Consider the following 17431-nt stretch of genomic DNA (forward strand, 5'->3'; position numbering starts at 1 on the left):
CCCTGGGTGACTAAGGTCTCGAGATATAGGCCAAAACGTGGACCCGGGTACCCCTAGAGTGTGTTTATAGAATGTGGATATCACATGAAAGCTGTGGATTAGTGCTTTAGCAGAGGGTAATTTGCATACCCCTGGGTGACTAGGGTCTCGAGATATAGGCCAAAACGTGGACCCGGGTACCCCTAGAGTGTGTTTATAGAATATGGATATCACATGAAAGCTGTGGATGAGTGCTTTAGCAGAGGGTAATTTTCATACCCCTGGGTGACTAGGGTCTCTAGATATAGGCCAAAACGTGGGCCAGTGAATGCCTAGACAGTGTTTATACAATATGGATATCAAATAAAAGCTGTTGATGAGTGCTTTAGCAGACGTTAATTTTCATACCCCTGTGTTACTAGGGTCTCGAGATATAGGCCAAAACGTAGGCCAGTGAATGCCTAGACAGTGTTTATACAATATGGATATCAAATAAAAGCTGTTGATGACTGCTTTAGTACAGAGTAATATATTATCCAGAGACGGACTGGGACTGAGATTAGGACTAGGACTGGGACTGAGACTCGTAGTGGGACTGGGACTGGGACTATAATAAAATACATACCACCCTCTGCGACAGGCAATAAGGGATGCAGAAGAATGAGAAGAAATTGAGAGAAGAGAAAAGAGAGAAGGAGGAGGAGATTGGGAAAGAGATAGAATGAGACGAAGATGGAGATAGATGAACCGATAAAGACGGAGGGAGGAGTGAATAAAAGGATTAGGAAAAAGTGAAGTGGGGGGAGGGCAGAGTCAGACGGAGAAAGCTTATTAAAATGTATGAAGATAGGCCAAATTTAGGGCAGGACAAATTCTGCCGGGTCTTCTAGTATTAAATAAATTGGAAATTGGTTAACTATAGGAGAAATGAATAAAGAACATATGCCATTTGATACTGCCGAAGAGGCGTTAAAACTATCTGAAGTAAGTGTACTTAAAAATATTTCATCAATTTTATACATTGTTAAAATACCATTAACTACCATGGATATATACGAAAATTTAATAATAAAAGCTGTTATAAGGAACAATATTATAATTGACCTAAAATATGATAATGTCATAAGAAATAAAGACCGAATATTCGGCATAACAAATGATTGTAGAAAGTATAAAAAAATAAGCATATGTAAACAAAATGAGATAATAGATTTGAGTAATGATTCTTGTATACCTAAGTTAATAAAAAGCCTCAACTCTTCGTGTCACTTCATCAACTGCCACCACATCACAAAGGACGAGCTTGTTGCGCCCGGAATGCTTTTCCTAAACAACTACAAAGAAATATTACCACAAGCAACGACGTGAGATACATGAATGGGACCTACATTGTAAAGTTTAAAAATGAGACCATTGTTGTCAATGGGAGAACATATAGGGATCTCGAAGCACCCTCTTTAAGGTTAATGCCAGCAATAGCACAACCAAATCCAATAGAAGAGAGCCTGACTAAACTTCTGTCATTAGAAGCGCTCAGTGAGCTACACATAAACAATACCATCGAAATCCAGTCACTCTAAACAGAAAGAGTAATAAACCGATTTTCTTCAGGACTTACCCTTATAGTAATCATTGTCCTGATGGTTGGTTTTGGCAAATATTGCTATAAAAGACACACAATAAATAAGCCGTTAAAACAGCCATCGGAAACTATTGGACAGGCAGATCAAGAAAAAGAGGCTATGTCAGAAGTTCCCACACCCTCAACAAGAGCGTTTCAAATTTTTCAGACGCTTGGGGATAAGCGTTTTTAAGGAGGGAGGAGTTAACATAACAAACATTTAAGAAACAGAAATTCATTCTCTCACGCTGATACAAAGTATCCAGATACAAATATTGCAATTCTACACGCGCAATCGCCAAAACTGCTGACTGCATGTCTGGATACCAGATATCTTGAATGAATGCCATACTTTCTGAGATGCGGCTCAACACCGAATATTCACCAAGCATTGACGCGAAAGCGAAGATCAGGGTATATAATTAAGTATCTTTTCAAATTGTAATTCAGTTCTATTTTTGACATTTTTGGTCGAAAAATTTACCCTTCGAAATTTTTTTTCGCAGGCTCGAAAATAATTTTTTTGGCTATGCGTAGTGGAACTCTTTTTCCTGAGCCCAAATCCTATCGAACAATCGATGGCGCGATATCGGTTAACTTTCGTCTATACAAATCGACCCAGGTTAATGCATATACTTGTCTATATAATTATCTAAATATAGTTTTAATACAATCGGAAGATAGTTTTTAACACATTTCGTTTAACATTTTTGGAGAAATTTTTAAATCTATTATGACATAATATACGATATAGCATACATACGTACAATGTAATACTTTTATATTTCTACTGCAGGTTTGGTACACCCGCAAAAATCAGTGTCGATATATTGCTGTTCAAATGCTTTTGTTTTTATTTCCGATAAGGGAATGTACCTTAATTTAAATATTTCTTATCACACCTATACTGCTACAATCACAAACATTTTGTGGGCTTTCTTTTTTTGATTCCAAATTCAAAATTCATTGCGAGTATATTGGACCATGGTGGAATCACCATGTGAAGTAAATAGAAAAAGACAGATGATGTACGCTATCTGAAACGGTACGGAGGTATTTTCCAAAGTCAAAAAAATTTATAATTTTTACTCCTTGGAGCTGAATAGGAGTAGAAAATACATAACAGTGATACCTAAGTGAATGCAAAAAAGGATACTAAGGACCAGTGCAAGTTAGAATTCAATAGATTCGGCGAAAGTAAACTGATCTGCACTTCCAGTTGAAACTTTCACTGAGAAACAGGATATAATACCGAGAAGTGTTATCCATACATATAGTACGCACGTACGTCAGTTATTTATCGTATTGATGAAAGTTTTACAGGCCCACTTGGAAGTGATCGTAATACTCCTAAATGTGTTTCCCAGTTAAACATATGCCCTTCAAAAAATTATACAAATTTGATCAGAAAATACCCCAAAAACTCTTGACAGTTGAATTCATAATGTATTACAAATGTTACCAAGTAACTATTTACCAAAGTACGTTAAGTGATAGACGAGGCCCGCGGCAGTCGGCCTAGTATCAGAAGATGCTGATCCGAAGAGCCGGATTCAAATATTGCAAATGACAATCCATAACTGTAACATTCCCCTCAACCTTAGAGGGATGATTTTTAGGGGCAATTTAGCTACGGTGAGTTACAATTTTTTGTATATGTATTTAGAATAAATAAAGTATAGGTAATACGACAATTTGGTGTTCTTGTTGTGAAATGACAAACGCATTCCTCAAAAGTCTTCGGTAGCGCTGCACAGGGGAAAGTCCTTGATTGGATTTGTTGTAAATACAAATAGTTTGTTTTTACGAAGACCTGTTTCAATTAATTTTGGGAACGAATTAAACATGTATATAGGAAACCAGTAAGAATGTAAAAGCTTGGCACGGCCTTGCTTAACGAAGCCAACACCAAATGATGAATCTCTGTAATTAAATCCATGCCCATCGATGTTCACTCAATATTTTATGTGAAAAAAGTACTAAAAGAAGCATATTTTACTCCTGAAAATGCAAAAAGCAACACTCGTTGTAGACAAAACAAGTGTGATGTCTTCCGCAAAGACGTCGAGATAACAAATAAAACCGCTTATCTGATTTTTAAAGTGATTATATCTCATTTTATCCCCGCTGAAGACGGCCGACGGAATGCGCCGCAATATTGAACATCCTGTCAAAGCGGTGCTAAAACGCTAAAAAGTAGCCATCTTGAACATCCTGTCAGGGAGTTCACGGATAAGATATCACACTTGTTTTGTACACAATGTTACATATCATATCGCCAATGCCTCTGCAAACCCTTCTATCGACAAATTACAAAACCACCCAAATACCGTCAAGTTGCAAACTTGTAATTTCTTAGCCCTGAGCTCAGTGCATGCAGCTTTATCCAAAAGTTATAACCTTCATTTTTGAATATGAATTTTGTAAAATAACGGTTAAATTGAATTTGGACTCAAAAATTGCATTTAAGCTTTTATACTTATATAAAGCGTATAACGGGGGAAAAACAGGAGAATTTTTCAATGTATGAAAACTAATCGTTTTAACATATTTAGAAAAAACAATTACTTGAATTTATCATGGAAGAAATTCCTAAAGCAAAAAAGTTTCAGTTTATCTGCTCTCCTGAAAAATTCAAATGCCGTAAGATAGACGATTTTGCAGCTAGTCAATAGATGGTTTTGCACATAATGCAATAATAAAGGTTATGTCAACAACGTAACCTCACTTTTTCGGTAGCTCAATTTTCCAGTATTTACTTGTATTTCAAAAGTATTAAACTTTGCTCACTTTATTTTACCTAGAAATTTGCTCAAAAAAAAAGTTGTTTTCTACAAAATTGTTTCAATATTCTTTTGGAAAATACAAAGTTACGTTAATATTTTCTCTCTCGCTCGAGCGAAATAAGTATAGGCAGATGGTCGGATACCAATGTTACCATCGGCTGCCAGTTGATGCAGTTTACGAGTTCTGCGCTCAAGTTTGATATATCCGGCGAAATGTGACAGCTTCCTACCGTACGTGTGGGGGCGTCTCCGTTTATTGTGCGGAACGTCGTTTTTTCTATTTGATCCGTCAACATCTCACCCCTGCTGTCCGCCCGCAAGTTTGAATGTCATTGATCGTGATGGGCATTGACATCGCCTAAGATAATGCGATTGTTGCCAGTGAGTAAAGCGCTGATATTAGGGCGGTATCCACTGGGGCAACAGGTGGCAGGAGGGATGTAGATGTTGATGATTTCTAGGTTTGCATCTCCTGACCGGACAGATAAGCCTTGACGTTCTAAGACACTGTCCCTGCGGCCGATGTCAGGATCAAATGTATGATATTGCATAGAGTCTGGTATGATAAACGCGAGGCCGCCGCCATTTCCGCTCTCGCGATCTTTTTTGTGGACATTATACCCAGAACAGGTCTGCAGAGCGGATCTTGCTGTGAGTTTATTCTCTTGAATCGCAGGAATGCGGATGTTGTGCCGCTTCATAAAATCGACTATCTCCGTGATCTTCCCAGTTAATCCATTACAGTTTAACTGCAGGATTCTGAAGTGCATGGGGGGAGACGTCGTCACTCTGGGAGTAAGTGACGGGTGACTACGCCTGGGTTGTGGAAGTCTAGGACGCAAATGCTGTTGTGTCCCTGGGACTGGACGTCCTTGGGTAAGCAATGGGGTACCCGGAGTATTTGGGTATGCGGCCTGGCAACATGGCGCAATGAAACCCGTCGGGGGGTTGCCGTCGCGGAGACCAGAACATCTAGGAAAGTGGCACCGTCCATGGCAGGAGCTGCATTGGGTGGATGTCGCAAACATATATATTCTGTGCTGGCAAACGGTGCAAAGGGTGGTAGGGAATAAGAGTCTGTTTCCCTGACCTACACAATTGCTGCAGGAAAAGAGGGGGAAGAAGACGGGCTGATGCTCGGCATTGCTCCCGACTCTACTACGGAGATTGTAGGTATGAGTGGGAGCAGCCGTATGAGTTGGTGACGCCGTGGGGCGCGAGCGGCAGCGGGTACTTGTTATGGCTTGCTGAGCAGCGGGGCTGCTGGATGGTAGGGGGGGCGCTAAGGCGTAGACTACGGGACGTAAAAGTTATGTGGACGTCTGGTTTTGGGATCTAGCCCAGAACAACCTTTCCGATGCAACCATCCCTTACACGAGACACACTGACAAGAGTATGACCGTCCTAAAAATGGTAGATGCAGCAAACCCATTTCTCAGGACCGGGGTCAGGATACGGACCCGGATTGGGTTCAATACCTTCCCGGAGCAAAAGAATATGGAGCAATCCCGCTGCAAGGAGCTGCTGGGAGGAAGTAGGTCTCGTCCCGCCAATTTGTGGGAAAAATTAAAAGGAGCACGACGCAAACTTGAAGAGAAGATCGGCCTAAGATCTCTTCGGAGGTTATCGTGCCTTACATTTTTTTATAAATCAAAAACCGTCAAGTTGCCATCACAAAATTTATCAGAAGGATTTATCTTGTCATAAGGAATGTTTCGGGAAACAACTGACGAAATCGATTTAAATAAAATATTTTTAAATATATCGTAGACGAATGTAATTGCCAGTACCTTTGCGAAGAATAACTTTTGACCAATAATTATTTCATGTTTCGGGGCCATTCTCGAAGCGAAATTAACGTATTTTGACATAATTCGGCTCTAATATTTTGTATTTAAAAGGTAACTATTTTAAGAAATAATTAGCGAAATCGGTAAAAGGTAGTGCCTAAAAAAGTATGTGTCTAATATCCAGCATCGCTAAAAATTACTAAAAATAAAACTTGCTAACTTTAACAAAATTATGAAAAGCTGCTCTCACTCCAAAAATTGTCAACACATTTCGAAATTTTCGCCAATTGAGTTTTTTCGTTCTATTGTAAAATTTTTTTTTGTATGGAGTCAGCAGCTTTTGCCGCCTTGTTGACGATATATAGGGATCGTAGAATAAAATAGTTGCTAATATCTATGCGAAAAATATATTTGCATCAACTCTATGTGACTATGTTATAAGTGCCATTATAATACGAACAGCGAAAAAATTTCATTTTTATAATTGTGCGTGGCGCAGCCCCTCTTTTTAACAGCTCGAAAAACGTTTTGAGCACCAATCATAATTGTTCAGGAACCCCACGGTGGGGTTTTAAAAAATTTAAATTTTTCTCGCGACCACCCGGGAAATTTTTCTGTGGGCTTGTTCCAGGAGGTGCCTAGTGTCAAAAAAAGCTAACTGCGAAATCGCATATTCGGCACTTTTTTTTAGTCATTTGAATTTTTTAAATTTTTTAATTTATTTTAACGCAATAAAAATCATGTTTCTTTGCAAAAAATAATAAAAAAAAAAAAAAAATAAATGTAAGGCGCGATAACCTCCGAAGAGATCTAAGGCCGAGCTTATCTTCCAATTTGCGTCGTGCTCCTCTTGATTTTCCCTACAAATTGGCCGGACGGGACCTACATGTTGTATGCCGACTCCGAACGGGATCTGCAAGGCAGATGAGTTTTCACTGAGAGCTTTTCATGGCAGAAATACACCCGGAGCGCTTGCCAGACACTGCCGAGGGGCGACCCCGCTTAGAAAAATTTTCTTCTAATTTAAAAACCTTATTTCTAAAATTTTGATGTTGCTTTGCCCGGGGTTTGAATCCAGGGCATACAGTGTGGTAGGCGGAGCACGCTACCATCACACCACGGTGGCCGCCGCAAAAAATAATGTAAACATTTATTTTATGTAACGTTACATACAATGCAAACAGTTATTTTAAACAAAATTTACAAAATAATGCATATTTTTGTTTGAAACCACAAAAGTTCGTTGATTAGCTCCTCCTATTTATTTGAATCACAAATGGCCACTATTGTATTCGCAAACTGCTCTCAATAAACGACAAGAGTATTCTGGATGAGATATTTCAACACTGTACTTAACCCACGTCTTTATAAAATCTGCATGTACAGATTCAAAAGCTTGCTTGCTCCAAAAATCGAGTCCTTTCAATGTTTTAAACAAAAGTAAGGTACGAGTTCAATTACAGCATGAACTTTAGGTGTAATACTAATTTCTAAGTCCTCATAACTTATTTAAAATTTATTAATATGTGTATAAAAACTTCACTAAGCACTGTTCAAATAAAAGAGGGCACGCATGAGTTTAATGCTGAACTATTATTTTCTTTATTGTTTTACTTCACTGAAGAGTTATATTAAAATTTAACACAAAATCAAAATAAATATGTTAAAAAATGCTCGGCGTGCGAGCGATATCATAAAAACGATCGAACGGCTTGGGCGATGCGTGTAGGCGCATAGTTTTAGACATAGTACAGGTCATAAGTACAGGTTTACAAATATGATATGTATGAGAAGGAAACAACTCCTTTCTCTTTCTAAAACATTGCAGTTTGACACTTCGGTCAGTGTCAAGCAATTGTGGAACTCGGTGGAACCTGCGTGGAACATGCGTTTGGCACTGAACGAATTGTCAAAATTACCGGGGTTGCTGTCGTTGGAAGCGACGCAGGGAAACAAAAAAAGGAGCAGAGTATCAGATATGGGTTGCTGTGATGGTAAATTTGAACGAATTTAGTATGAAAATGTAGTGCACGTATATGGGTCCTACAGAAAATTATACAAAAGTCTTGAATTGGGATATCTCAGGACGCGTAGTTATTCCAGTATTAAGAATACAAATACGGGTGCTAAGTTTTTCTCCTCGTTCAAAAGTTCTCCGCGAAAAACAGTTTGAAACCGAGGTTGACTGCAATAACCCGTCAAAAAATGTGGAAAGAGAAATGAAAATACGCGTTTTGTCCTTTTATCAATAGCCCAAAGGCGAAAAAGTATTCGAATTATTGGAAGCGTGCAAAAACGCGTCTATTAATAACTCCCCCGACGGTTTTGGTCGTGTTTAAGCAATCGTCCCCAGTAATAAAGTATCACAATTTGTTAATTAAAATTGTCGAAAACATATGGATTCTAAAGAGGGGTGTAATTAAGTGCTCGTTTTAAAGTAAAGGGCATTTCTTTCTCTTTCTTAATGAGAGAGTTTTTAGACAACGAATTGACGACATAATAATCAAACTCTTATTTTATAAACCAATCCCTTATAATTTTATTTTTGTGTGGAAGGAGAATGAGAAAGGAGGATAATGTATGATTCTCGATCCAATTATCAAAAAAAAACAAAATAAATATATCTTCGTTTTAACAAAAACGTGTTTTAAATTTTACCAAGTTAAAACAAAGGGAAAGAAAAACATCAAGAAATTCCATTCTTACAAATAAAAAGTAATGAATGTTTTGGGTTTGCCAGTATATCTCCCTTAGACTATGTGAACTGATAACTGTGGTGGGTATGAAACAAATTATACCAGCGGGGTTCTGACCTAGTCGATAAAGTTGGGCCTCTTTGCTTTGTGGCTTTATGTCTAACTAAGCCGGATTCCGTTTAGATTTTACCTACGGCAGGTATGGATGTCGTAAGAGATGACTAAAATACACAATTGATTCAAGGGGTTGTGTAGCGCAATGCTTTCAAAGGGTTGCCAATTACAATTTATATCTTCCCCAACCCAAATGTCAACCTCACCTACCCATGGCGAACCCTGTTTCCTTAGCAAGCGAGGCTCTGGCGACCCTAAGTTCTTTATCGAGTTGGGGGGGTGGTCATGTTCCCGAGATGCTCGGGTTTGTACCTTAATGGTGCTTGTTGCCGCATATGTATATATATACGGCAAGGGACCGTCAACATGGATAACACTCCTCAAAACCTTCGGGTAGTGTCTTTATCGCTACAATAAAAATAAATTACCAGGCTGTTTCGTGCGTCCTTATATTACTGTTGCGTGTGAAAAATTCTAAAGGAATTCGCTATGTTGTAACATAAGTTAGTTATGCTGGTGATGTTTGAAGATCATTTTTGTAAAGGGTTCGCAATCCTAGGGGAACATACGACAGGAAATCGGTCCAGTGATCTCAGTCAATACAAAAAATGGCAATTTTTAGCGCCTGTTGCCATTTATCCACTATTCCGATTGCTAGTGGATTACAGAGCGTTGTCCCCGAAGACCTTGGGGAGTGTTTTCGATGTTGATGGTCCTTTTCCGGATGCAGTTCTGGTATATTCCGGTAACAAGCACCACTAAGGTGCTAGCCCGACCGTCTCGGGAACGATTTGGTATGACCACATGAAACCTTCTAGGCCATACCGCCCTCCCACCCCTAGATCCATAAGGAACTTGGGGTCGCCAGAGCCTCGGCTGTAAAAGAACAATGATTCGCCACGGGTATTTGAGGTTAAAAATTGGGTTGGAGAAGCTTTATATTGCCCTGGAAACCCCTTGAAAGGGTTGCGCTACACAACCCCTTGAATCAGTTTGGTATTTTAGCCGCCTCTTACGACAGGCATACCTGCCGCGGGTATATTCTAAACCCCCTAACCCTCTGGGGTGGATTATAGAGCATTCTTTTCTATGCATTATGCCAGGTGATTTGGTCAGCTCTTTTAATAACGTGGAAGCAAATTGCCACCTTGATCCGAAGGTATAGTGGTTGGTACTCCCAACTGGCAATGCAATCGATTATGAGTGCATTGCAAAGGATGGTGCGGTCATATCCGGCCTTGGAATTATAATGACAAAATGGTCCTATCACTTCGACGTTAATATGAAAAATCGCTTAGCCCGATTTATACCGCACGAGAAAAGTTAAGATGTGCCAGAAGACTTTAGCTTTTTGAGATTACATGCAGAATTTAGTGGTGGCTTTGCTGTCCTGCTGGATACTTGCCGAAATGAATTGCGCGTGTACCTGGACGACATGGACAATACGTTGCCTCTAAGAGCACAGGGAGAAATTTTTTTATGATAAATGTTTTAATGTTGGGTGTTGCGCGAATTATTTGCCTTTTGAAAACTTGGTATGTTGAATAACATCAGCTGTAAGTATAAATTCCTGCTGTCTAGATGTTGAAGCTTTTCGTCTATTTGCTATAGCTTGAGTAGTCTATGCCTGTTGCGTTAAACGTAGCAATCCTTGAGAACATTTCAGCTGCCACTGTGATCTGGAATATGCAGTCCAACTGACGAGCTTGGCTGCTCGATGTTTTTTCCAGGTTCATATGGATCGCAAAAACCAAAGATTTGTGGTTGGTGTAAGTGTGGCACATTCACATTATTGTACTTAAGAAGATCTCGGTTGTATGTGCTGCAACGTACTTTTGTTTTGTCGAATTTTTTTGATAAATATTCATGTGGTTTAAGGTTTCCAGCTGTAACCTGTCCAGCTGTAACCTAACAAAAACGGCACCTGCTGCCTTTCCTGACGCGTCGACACTTAAGGTCAACTCGGCGTCTTTTGATGGATGGGACAAGAGGGCAGCATTCATAATATGTGTTTTGCACTTTTGCACCGGAAGGCAATCGTCCCTGTGTTCATCAATCTGAGTTCTGAGCACAGTAGATATCGTGATCTCATAGCGAAAAGTCGTGCAAAGTCGAGCTCATTCTATTTTTTATTTGACCCAAGGTGTTACGTTAAGCACACCTTAGTCAGTTTTATTGTTTTTCTCTTCGCAATCGTTTCTCTAATCGATACGGAGTGAGCAATACCTACGGGGTACACCACCATGGCTTCCGCCTCCGGAGGCAATTACTTTGCCTTATTAGATCCGGATGGATCTAATTCGACTCCAGAGCGGAAAAAAATTATCAAACAAGTTCAACTTCTCAAATAAGGCGGAGTATCCAATAATCTCTACAACTAACAAAACAATTAAGACATGCTACCCAAAATTCATTTTGATGAAGAGAAAAAACGCTGATAAGCCACTAAATACACTTTTGATATTGAAACAAAACGAAGAACAAGCGAACCGGTTTCTACAGGCCACACATTTAGCAAACAATATGTGAAATAACACCGACACTACACCCGACGCTCAATACCACAAAAGGGGTAATATTCGCACCTCCCTTGAAGGAATTTAGTGAAAAATAAATTGAAGAAGGTTTAAAAGACCAAAACATAGTAGCATGCAAAAAAATCACTAAATTCATTGACGGCAAAGTCATTAATACCCTGCCTTCTTCTTTTCTTCTTTTAACTGTTTCGAACATCCAAAGGAATTAAAGATCGGATTCTTAAACGTTAGGAGAGGCCTATATTCCAAAGCTACTTCAATGCAAAAACAGTTTCAGATTGGGTCACACAAAGAAACATTGCCGAACCGATGCTAAATGTAACGTTTGCGCCCTCAGCATACATGACCCTAGTCCATGCGAAAAATTTCAGTGCATTAACAGCGACCAACAACACCGCGCAAGTAATAGAATCTGTCCCACTGTCAAGAAAAAGCAAGACATTATAAAAATAAAAACAAGAAATAACTGCTCCTACAGCGAGGCGACACAAACGGCAAACAAAACTACAAATAGCAGCTACGCCTCACCCGTCGAATCACTCCAAGAAGCAATCAATATAAGGCGAAATTGGAAAGAATAAAGGGAACAAAGAACAATTACGAAAACACGATCACCAATGAACATACACAAGGTCAAAGTAAAAAATTCAAGAAAAAACAAATATCCACTCACTATTTTCAGACTGAAATCTAACATTAAATCTAACAATAAAACACACGTTTTACACTCCCTAAAATCAAAACAAAATAATCCGCTTAATCCCCTTCCTTCATATGAAGGGAATAATGTATTTCATTCACTCACTCATTTTTTTCATTCATTTATTTTTTTTTTTTTTTTTTATTACGATACTTTTTCTATAATCTATTATTATTAGGAACGAAATTTTTTAGTTGTCATCTGCGTATGTTTGACCTTACGTTCAAATAAAACTTTCAAACGAAATTTTTTAATAACGGTAGAAATAAATTACAATCACATCTACATACATACATATGTTCATACACACTCCAATTAACACACTCGGTCAACCACACTACTCATTTATACACTAATGCCGTTTTCTTTTCTAAAAATAATGTCGCTCTGTTGGTTCTTATCAGCCCTTTCTTTAGTTTGCGTGTTCTTTTCAGAAAATGTTTTCCGCTGAATAAGAAAAGGGGTACCATTACCTTCCAACTTAGCTTATTTGCAGACCGTCAGGTGATTTAGGTCAGAAGTTAGAATTTAAAAGTGCAACTTGAGGGTAACATTTTTTACAGAAAAGAAAACGTCATAACACTTCCTTCCCACAGATCGACGATGACAGTGAAATGCTCACAATATCTTCCAATGATTTACCAGCAGGTACATCAATGGAAGAATAATATGATCATATTTTTTAGTTTAATTATTATGGTCCTAAAAATTCTTCAATGGAATTTGAACGGCTACCTTAATAATTAACACGAGCTCAATATTATAATAAAACAACAAAACCCAAATATAATATCCTTACAAGAGACTCACCTCAAACCCAATCAGACACGTAAAGATTTATTAAAAAACTATAACTCTGTATGAGGTTTTAAGCGGGGACTACGAAAACATTTATTTGAAGCAATTTTCAATTATAATTTATTTCATAATTTGGGAAAAATTTAAACAACGTGACATCAGAACGGACAAGGCGACAGCTGTTTCGATTATACCTTTTTTTGTTTTAATCTCTTCAAAGCCTTTTCTCCCGGGAGTGGGATTCGAACCCACACTCCTACGATGCTTGAAGTGTTATAAACGCATTCAGCCACGTCATGCCTTAGTTGTTGTAAACCTTATCCCAAATGCCTTCTTTGCATATTTTCTTTATTCATAGTCCATACTTCGTATGGCATCATATGGTAAAGTTATGCGTTGGTAAGGCGGTTTCAGAGAAACTTGGTGTTGTTGCTTTGTTCTATTTATAGAGCTACAACGAATTAACACCAATGTTGTCTATTTGTATGAGTTTTTAGCGGGGACTATGAAAACATTTATTTGTAGCAATTCTTAATTTATAATTTATTTAATAATTTCGGAAAATTTTAAACAACGTGATATCAGGACGGACAAGGGGACAGCTGTTTCTTATACCTTTTTTTTAAATCTCTTTAAAGTCTTTTCTCCCGGGAGTGGGATTCGAACCCGCACTCCTACGATGGTTGAAGTGTTATAAACGCATTAAGCTACGTCATGCCTCTGAAACCGCCTTACCAACGCATAACTTTACCATATGATGCCATACGAAGTATGGACTATGAATAAAGAAAATATGCAAAAAAGGCAATTGGGATACGGTGTACAACAACTAAGGCGTGACGTGGCTGAATGCGTTTATAACACTTCAACCATCGTAGGAGTGCGGGTTCGAATCCCTCTCCCGGGAGAAAAGGCTTTGAAGAGATAAAAAAAAGGTATAATCGAAACAGCTGTCGCCTTGTTCGTCCTGATGTCACGTTGTTTAAATTTTTCCCAATTTTGCTTACTACCCGATCCTTATATGGCACCTTGACTTATGTATTAAGAAAAATTTAAAAACAGAAAACCTCATACTTTATCAAGATTTTTTTGGAAGTTGAAGATATACCGCATTTCCACTGCGATGGCATCGAAGCTTTCGATAGTATTTTTTAAACTATCGAATATGTCGGATGAAGTTACTATCGATAGTTTTGCAGCTCGAATTCTAATACTCAAAAGTTTACCATCATTATCATTAGTTGGCGCTCAACAGCCTAGGCGATTTTGGCTGGTACTGGGTGAGTTTTCTTCAAAATTTCGCAAAGCATGAACTAACTAGCGTATACTTTGGGGTTTTGTTCTCTATGTTAATTTTTTTTTTATAAATGGACGTTGTGGCAGCGCACTGCCCTCAAGTGGCCCAATGACACCAGGCTAATCCTGTTCATTATTTTTTTATTTATTAATTTTTTTTTGCCGAGTCTTTGATAGGCAGTGGTTTGTCGAGCGTCGAGATCTAAAACTGCTCAGCTACAGAAGAATGTCATCAGCTGAGGGTAAACTTAAATTAATAGAATAGAAACAAACATATACAGCATTAACGATAGAGGGAAATAAGAACAGTCTTTTTTTTATAGAAAAAGGGAGTCCGGCATATCAAATGTGTCGTTTGAGAGAGAGTTATAATCTTAGCACAAACACCGGAAAGGTTCGTTAAGTTCTAAATTCCTTCTACATTGTTTTAAAAGAAGAGGTTTGTAGTGTCTCGTAGTTCGACAGGAAACACTTCGTTCAGATGAAATGGGCTGGAACTTGATCCATTCTGTAGTTTTGCGCCAAGCATTTCCCTTCGACTACACAGAAAGGAATGATCACAGTAAAATCTACAGTTTCATACTGTTGCTTACAAGTTGACCAAATTCTGTAAAATCAAGCAAATTTTGTTACTTCAATGGAATTTATAGTTATAACAACTGCACTGCACTGTTGAATGAACAGTAGTAAAACTGTTAATACTTAGTTGACAAAATTCAATCAAGTTGACAAAGTTTTGGTTGATCCAACAAGCTTTTTTGTTAAAACAACAGACTTTTCAGTTAATCCAACAGTAAAGGAACTGTCATTTGAAAATTATAGCATCATCCAATTTTAAACGACAGCATTTCATTGTTGATTGAACAGTAATATATTTAATTGGCAAAAGTCGGATAGGCTGACAGAGTTTTGGTAGATCAAACCAGTTTTTATGTTAAATCAACAGACTACATCAGTTAATGCAACAGCAGACTACTGTCATTTTAAATTATTGCATCATCCAATTTTCAAACAAAATTGTGAGACAGCCCTTTGTTTTGTTGCGCTAATGCGTTGTAGCGGGTAAACATTTGTACAAGATTTGGCAAAATTGTGTTCCTTTATTGGTTATACCTTAGAACAGCCAATATACGTCTAAAAATGTCGATAGAGGTCTGAAAAGATCCGTGTTAACCTCGGTATCAATAACCGGTATTAAGAAATAAAATATTTTACTTTTGCCAAGATATATTTTGGTAATAATGGTAATAGCTTAGAACAGGGATCGACTGCTAATACTCATCTAAAAATACCGGGAGAGGTATCAAAAGACACATTTTGATCGCGGTATCAGATTTACGCCTTCGGATTCGAGATCCTGGGGCCAATACCCGTCTCTGGGTACCACGTTTGAATTTTTAGTTATTTTTTTTAGCATTCGGACGCGGTCCTAGAACATTACCGCGATTATTATACGCACGCATCCGAGCACGAAAATAGTAGTAAACATTAAAGTATCGCATGCATATTTTTAAACACATCCCGAATTTTCGTATTTTTTTGCAAACGTTTTTGAAAATGGTTTGCATAATTTTAGTTACACATTTCATGGAAGTAGAAAATAAATGATGAAATTTGTTAGTAAAATTTACTCCTATTTTCGGAGAAAATGTGGTGAGTTCATAAAATCTAAAGCTGGATATGTGTAGTTTCCATTTCATTCGAACTTTGACTTCGTCAGTTTTCAATTATTTCTGTAATATTTTTTTATTCAATGTTTAGTAGGCTACATATTTTTGTCGTCGTGGTAAAAAAACCTCGGAAAAGTTTTACGACCGCTATATCAATGCCCGTAAAAAGTGTAGACTATCACTAACCAGTTCATCTAACACCATAACGGGCACAAAGTCGTTTTACGAAGACAGTGAAAGCTCCTCCGATGAAGTGGATGACAACGTTTTAGAAATATTTAAATCTTGGCTGAAATATAGCGACTCACCACTAGAGGAAGTCCAGCAAAAGTGGAGACGAACTTTCACGGCAAGAAGAAAATCCATAATAAATTTAAATATTGTTGAAAACCTACTGTAGTTGAGAACTACACATGTGATATTTAAGTTTTCTCTTTCAACAACAATACCTTTGAGTTTCATGTATTTGAAAAATTTTCTGAAGTATTTTATGTAATTTTTTTTTCTATCTTGAATATATCAACGAATTGTTAAGACGTATAAACGTTTAATTCAAGTCTTTTATTTTACATCGGGCTTCCTGCAGAAATAAAGTTTCAACAGGTTATGGGCCCAGAGTCCGTGTCGGTGTAAAATTGAAATAAATATATATACGCGTTTGTCGCATAGTTTCAAGAGTCCGTGTCGGTGTAAAATTGAAATAAAATATTCGTATATATTCGCGTTTGTCGCATAGTCTCGTTGATTTAAAAATGGGTTCGCTATACCAGATTGAAAAATTAGACGATACGAATTACGACACGTGGTGCATTCAGATGCAGTGTGTCCTTGTACATGCGGAGATTTGGACCGTGGTAAACGGCGAATTTGCAAAGCCAGAAGATGCCGAATTATTGGTTAAATGGAAAGCCGAAAATGAAAAAGCCTTGGCTACGATGATGCTGTGTGTAAAGCCATCACAATTAGGTTATCTTAAAAACTGTACCAATGCCTCCGAAACATGGCAAAAGTTAAAATGTGTATATAAGCCAAGTGGACCAATAAGAAAGGTGACGTTATATAAAAAACTTTTGAATCTCAGTATGTCTGAAGGTACATCAGTGGTACACCATATTCAAGAGTTTATGAATGTATCTGAAAAATTAGCAGAAGTAGGCATAGAGTTGAACGAGAAACTTTTAGTTATTATATTGCTATCTAGTTTGCCTGGAAATTTTGAAAATTTTGTTATAGCAATAGAAACTCGTGATTCTTTTCCAACGTTTGAAGTTTTGAAGGTAAAGCTGTTAGAGGAGTTTGACCGGCAGAATCAAAAGGAGAAGGGCAATGGAGTTGTAGCCAATCAGCAAGTTTTTCTCGCAAATTCTAAAGGAGAAAGCAAATCGGAAAAGAAACAATTTAACGGCAAGTGCTTCAACTGTGGCAAGCGTGGACATATGGCGTC

This window comes from Eurosta solidaginis, chromosome 3 (assembly GCF_040869045.1).
Source record: "Eurosta solidaginis isolate ZX-2024a chromosome 3, ASM4086904v1, whole genome shotgun sequence".
NCBI lineage: Eukaryota > Metazoa > Arthropoda > Insecta > Diptera > Tephritidae > Eurosta > Eurosta solidaginis.